Consider the following 7,157-nt stretch of genomic DNA (forward strand, 5'->3'; position numbering starts at 1 on the left):
TTGGATAAGAAAAGTCTCAAAAGATTGCTTTCACAATCCTGACAATATGATCAATATTTTTTTTTAATTTAGTTTATCATCCTAACACGAAAAATACTAATATTCACGTCATCTACAACAGTTTAGAACTACAGACTGTAACGGTTCTGTACTGTCAACTGTATTACAAAAGCGTCTGAATATTCATAGGCGGATAATAAGTACCTCTTGAATAATATTGAATAATATTCGCGAATTATGCGGAATTCACTCGGAGGTCCTATTTCGCCCTTTTAAATTGAAATCGTGCTTTTTAAAATTTTGGTCAGGTTTTTTTAAATCCGGAAATACTTCCGGGTTGGAATTTTTTTTTGCACATACAGTAATAATTTTTAGATGTGAAAAATCAATTACAATTAAACTTGATTGATTGAGATGATTTTGCTAATTCAAATGATTGCGCTGGTTACCATCTCAAGTAACCAAATATATGTACAAGTATATATATATGTATATATGTATTTTATATATATATATATATATATATATATATATATATATATATATATATATATATATATATATATATATATATATATATACTGTATATAAACACATATACATACATATGTATGTGTGTGTGTGTGCGCGCGCGTGTGTGTGCGCACGAGCGCACGCCATCACGGCAATAAACACCAGACTGAACGATGCCCCAGACTATAATACGAAAAACAAAAGACAATCGACTCTATTTCAATCTCGAGAGAGAGGAAAAAAAAAAAAACCCACGATCATTTCAACGATCCTTAATGAAGGCCATAAATGAAGGTCATAAACGAAGGTCGTAAATGAAGGCCGTCGCCAAGGAGGTCGGAAAACAGCGGAGGTGTGAGATGCGCAATGTGGCGGAACATTATTTGGGTCGGAATGAGGAAGAAATCGGGGAATTATGACCGACGTTTACTGTCACGGCGAGTGAGGATCGTTGAGTTTTGCTTTGCTGGTCTCTCTCTCTCTCTCTCTCTCTCTCTCTCTCTACACACACACACACATATATATATATATATATATATATATATATATATATATACATATATATATATATTATATATATATATAAATTATATATATATGTATGTATGTATGTATGCATATAAAACTTAGGTCTCAATAATTTACATGATGCGCATGTGTACAAGATCTCTCTCTCTCTCTCTCTCTCTCTCTCTCTCTCTCTCTCTCTCTCTCTCTCTCTCTCTTTATAAATATATACCGTAACTGAATTACACCCCTAAACTGCAAATAATCCTTTTTGAAAATAATATCACCCAGCATTTAGACCAAGCGACAAAACTCCACCTACAATTGAAAGCGCTACATTACATGGCTTTCAAATTCCAGCATTTATGAAATCACATTCATGCATTCGATCTGGCGACGCAAATCAGAAAAAAACGAAAAAGAAAAAATATCGAAAAAAAGATCTCTGGACAAATGTTTTCTTTCAGTGAATTTGTCAACAAAATCAAATTCGCAAGCCGGCATTCGCCGCAAGCATAAACACGGTTTTCCAATTCGGGTTTTCCGGTAATTGGATTTCTGAAAAACCGAACTGGGGCTTTTACCGATTTGCATAGCGAAGGAGTCTGTGAAATTCGAGGTTATTTTCATTATTTTTTGAGGGTTTTTGAAATTATTATTACTGTATTTATCCGGTGAGTGGTTCAATTCCGTGTGCTTCTGACCAGTACTGTCATTTCAGTTTTTGGGGGAAAAACAGTTTTCCATCGTGATCTTTTAAGTAGCATTGATGAGTCTTAAATAATCATCAGTGCCTTAACTGCATAATCAGTAGTAAGGCCAGGGAAGACTGCAATATCTACCATTTTTCTCAGTTTTGTGTTTTTGCAGATAATGCTGTCTTCCATTACACACACACGTTACTGCAATTTCTGAATGATTCTTCAATGCTTTCCGCGAGTATTCAGGGGGTCCTAATTGCAGTATCTGCAAAATCAGTAGTAAGGCAAGGGAACACTGCAATATCTACCATTTCTCCCAGTTTTGTATTTTTGCAGGTATTGCAGTCTTCCATAATAATTATAATACAAAAATTCTTTAATTCTCATCTCATCTCTTGGTGTGGTAACCCAAGAAGATATAAAACGCCTTTTTCCACAAGGCGTTGGTGATGCTTCGTCTATTTTTATGGCTGTCAGTTTTCATTTACGCAGCGAGCCCAACGCCTGTCGTGCGTTCAACAACGAGCAACCTCTTCTCTTTTTTTTTTACGCACATACGATTTGATGGAGTTGGCTTCAGTGTTTCGTGAAGAGAAATTTCGTATTGTATAAGCTTTGCTCTCTCTCTCTCTCTCTCTCTCTCTCTCTCTCTCTCTCTCTCTCTCTCTCTCCCTGCCTATTTGTCTCTCGGTTGGTCTGTATGTTTGTTTCTCTTAATCTCTCTCTTTCCTCCTCATTTCTATGTCTGCTGAGAGAGAGAGAGAGAGAGAAAAGGCCTTTCGACACACTGTCCTTTACAGACTAATATATATATATATATATATATATATATATATATATATATATATATATATATATATATATATATATATATATATATATATATATATATATATATATATATATATGCTGAAGGCGAATAACAGGGACGAATTTCTTGACCGGCCAGACGCGAATTTTAGAAAGGCGCGTCGGTAAAAGTACCTCAGTAAAAGGGAACAAGAAATTTTATATGAATAACATTACCACCGAAAATCATCAGTCCTCTCCGCTTTAAAGTATTGCAACACGAGATGTTTTCCAACGGTCATAAAATGGGTTCGGGAGAATCTAAATGTTTTTCTTGGAATATGAATTGCAAATTCTGAATATTAGTTTTAGTGTAAGAGTTTTACTAATTAGCTGTAATGTGTTTCATGAGAGAGAGAGAGAGAGAGAGAGAGAGAGAGAGAGAGAGAGAGAGAGAGAGAGAGAGAGATTCGCAGAATATGAATAACAGAATCCAAATATTAGTCTTGCAATATGAACAGAAATGAATAAAAATAATTTTTCCATGAGAGAGAGAGAGAGAGAGAGCAGAGAGAGAGATTCGCAGAATATGAATTACAAAGCCAAATTATTCTTGCAATATGAACGATATGACTGAAAATAATAATTTTTTCATGAGAGAGAGAGAGAGAGAGAGAGAGAGAGAGAGAGAGAGAGAGAGAGAGAGAGAGAGAGAAGGTATTCATGCAGAACTGAATTACAGAATCCAAATATTAGTCTTGCAATATGAACGAAATGAATAAAAGCCATAATTTTTTCAAGAGAGAGAGAGAGAGAGAGAGAGAGAGAGAGAGAGAGAGAGAGAGAGAGAGAGAGAGAGAGATTCGCAGAATATGAATTAGAGAATAAAAATATTATTCTTGGAATATGAACGACATGACTAAAAGCTCATAATTTTTTTCACGAGAGAGAGAGAGAGAGAGAGAGAGAGAGAGAGAGAGAGAGAGAGAGAGAGAGAGAGAGAGAGGATGCCATCATCTAAGTGGACATTACACCAGGGAAATGCAAAGCATTTTCGTCTGCAAATGGCCGTTGAGAGATTCGTTTATGGCCGCATTGTGAAAAATGACTGGAAAAAATGAATTTTGCTACGTCGCTCTCTCTCTCTCTCTCTCTCTCTCTCTCTCTCTCTCTCTCTCTCTCTCTCTCTCTCCGTCAAGATATCGAAGAACACATTCAGTCCTTTATCTTACAGTCTTTGAAAGAGCTTACAATGAAAATAGTATTACTGCATGTGACTGCATACAATGCAGGCAGTATAATGTTACTCGTACATTACTTGATGGTCAATAATTTTGGGGCATAAAATAAAGGATTTATTTACTAATTAGCATACAGCTAAACCGGAGGCATGTTATGCTAATTATACGCCTGAATAATTCATTTCATATCTATAATATAATTATGGACTTTGAGTGCGTACAGCACTTTTGATAATTTCTCGTTACTTGTATTTTACCCAAGGTTTATATTTTGTTTTTTTTTATAAAAAAAAGGAAAGGATTTTTTCCCAATTACTGTATTGTGAGATTGTTGGCAGCTTGTTATGTTAAGCATGTGCCTGAATAGCTGATATTGTCCTATATATATATATATATATATATATATATATATATATATATATATATATATATATATATATATATATATATATATATATATATATATATATATATATATATATATATATATATATATATATATATATATATATGTATGTATATACACACACTCACCATTATGAATTAATATCAATTAAACAACTAGCTAATTCTCACGGGAAATCATTTCCCGGTCTCAAGCAAATATTTTTGCTATTTCTTTTTTTTTTTTTTTAGCCATATCCTCTTTTGTCAAGCACAAAAGCACTGCATCAAGACCCTTTTGAAATTCTCCCTTTCCTATTCCTTCCGGCGTCTGGTCCAATCATCTTCACAATACGATGGGACAAAACGACGAAATATGGACGGTCTGACAAAAGGTAAACATCTATATATATATATATATATATATATATATATATATATATATATATATATATATATATATATATATATATATATATATATATATATATATATATATTTTTATTTTTTTTTTTTTTTTTTTTGACGAATTATTCCGGTGGCCCGGACGAAAAGAGGATTATTTCTGAAAAGAATTATTTCCGGAAAAGGATTATTTCCGGTAAAGGAATTATTTCCGGAAAAGGATTATTCCCGGAAAGGAATTATTTCCGGAGAGGAATGACTCCCGGAGAGGAATGATTTCCGGAGAGGAATTATATCTGAAAAGTTATTATTTCCGGAAAGGAATGATTTCCAGAAAGGAATTATTTCCGGAAAGGAATTATTTCCGGAAAAGGATTATTTTCGGAAAGGAATTATTTCCGGAAAAGTTATTTTCGGAGAGGAATTATTTCCGAAGGGGAATGACTTCCGAACAGGAATGATTTCCGGAGAGGAGTTATATCTGAAAAGTTATTATTTCCGGAAAGAATGATTTCCAGATAGGAATTATTTCCGGAAAAGGAATAACTTCCGGAAAACTATATTTGCATGAAGATCTTTTGCTTTCAAAAGCAATCTTTCGATATGTAATTCAGAGGAGATTTTAGGTTTTATTTTACAATTCATTTAAAAAAAAGAATAGAATTTGGTTTAAAGTTTCCTATTTTTAAAATGAAGCTTTAATTAAAATTTCGTAAGTTTTAATTTTTAAGTTTAATAATAAAGATTTATGATGACTAAAGTATTAAAAAATATATTTGAAGCAATATTATTCCAGTAGAGAGTTCGACCAATTTAGGACATAAATCCAGTGACTATATTTTGTGACATGTATCAAAAAATTTCTTCTTTCAGAATTATCATAGAATTATAGATGTAAACACTAATAAAGATAAACTAAAAGTAGTATGAACTTATATAAATTTAACAGCTGTTTAATATTTTGTTTTTGTTTTAAATAAGATAAAATTTTAATGTGACACTACCACCAATTTTTTTTTAGCTAAATAACATAGAAGACTAAAACTTTTCCTTAAGGAATTTAATTCATGTGAGACGATAAATATAAAAAATAAATAAATATGGAAGTCTTTATTTGTTTTCATAGTTCGTCTTAGATGAAATAAATTCCAGACGAGAAGTTTGGTCTTTTATTTGTTATTTGGCCACCCAAAAAATTGGTGATAGTGCAATATTAAAATTTTATCTCATTCAAAACAAAATATTAAAAGCTGTTAAATTTATATAAGTTCACACTACTTTTATCTATTTTTATTAGTGCTTACATCTGTAATTCTATAATAATTCTTAAAGAAGAAATTTACTGATACATGTCACAAAATATAAGGATGACTTTGAAAGTCCTGAAAAACTTTTAAAATAAAATTCCGATTCACTTTTGACGTTAGACGTGACCGCTCAGCCGTCAAATGCCTTCACGGGTAGAAAAGGGTCATTAGAGGTTAACCGTCCCTTGAGACAGGGGACTCTGAGACGGACACTGTCACAGAATTGGAGGACATTGGTGTCAAGTTGGGTCTGTTATATTCCGGTCTTAATGGGAACTGTCTGTCATTAGGACATATAACCGTTGGTTGTGACAGTTCTTTCAAAAGTATTCTTTGCTCTCTCTCTCCGTCTCTCTCTCTCTCCTCTCTCTCTCTCTCTCTTCTCTCTCTCTCTCTCTCTCTCTCTCTCTCTAAAATGATACCACTGTGTGTGTGTGTGTGTAAAACGCTTTATTATAAAGTTGACAGAAAATTTATTCACCAACAATTTTACTGAAACTAGTGAATAAACTACAAGATAAATCACTGAGGAAAATAAAAAAAAAGTTTGAAAATAAAACGAGTAAAATCATGAAGTTTCCGTCTTGCTCCTGATTGGCTGACGTATTCGAATCGTAACCTGCGATTGGTGGAGAGCAGCATGAGCATCAGCCAATCAGGGTTAGCTTCAATGATATCCGCTGCAGAAATTTACCGTCAGCTAAAAAAAAAAAAAAAGACTATAGTGGGTACATTTTGTACCCCGTGGGTACGGGGTATGACTTTCATATGATTAGCTCATTGCATCTCTGTATGACAATTAAAGTTTCTTCAATAATTTTGACGTGATTTTAATTCCTGTTACGTTTTCCCGAAGTTAGTTTTAAAAGGTGTTTTTTTAAGAACAAACTAAAAAATTCAAAATAATAAAAAAAAAAAAACAAAAACAATAAAAAGCAAAGCAGAAGAAAAAAAGAAAAGGAAAAATGAACCTATAAAAGCAAAAAAAAAAAAAAAACATAAAAAAAAGTATCCACAAAGATATTGAATTTCATCTCTCCTTTCTCTCTCTCTCTCTCTCTCTCTCTCCTCTCGGGCCCCAGGGATGCTCCGTGGGTGAGAAGAGAATAAACAGAATCCCTCCCGAGGGAGGTAAAAAGCTGAGGTAAGAGGAGGGAGAAGAAGAAGAAGAAGAAGAAGAAGAAGAAAAGAAGAAGAGGTTGAGAAAAAAATCTGAAGGCCGGATAGACATGACTATGGTGTCTTCTTTTTCTCCTGGAGGAGGTAAATATGCATTGGGAGTCTTCCTCCGGGAGGAGGACTGACTGATG

The sequence above is a fragment of the Macrobrachium rosenbergii genome, chromosome 30 (genome assembly GCF_040412425.1).
Source record: "Macrobrachium rosenbergii isolate ZJJX-2024 chromosome 30, ASM4041242v1, whole genome shotgun sequence".
NCBI lineage: Eukaryota > Metazoa > Arthropoda > Malacostraca > Decapoda > Palaemonidae > Macrobrachium > Macrobrachium rosenbergii.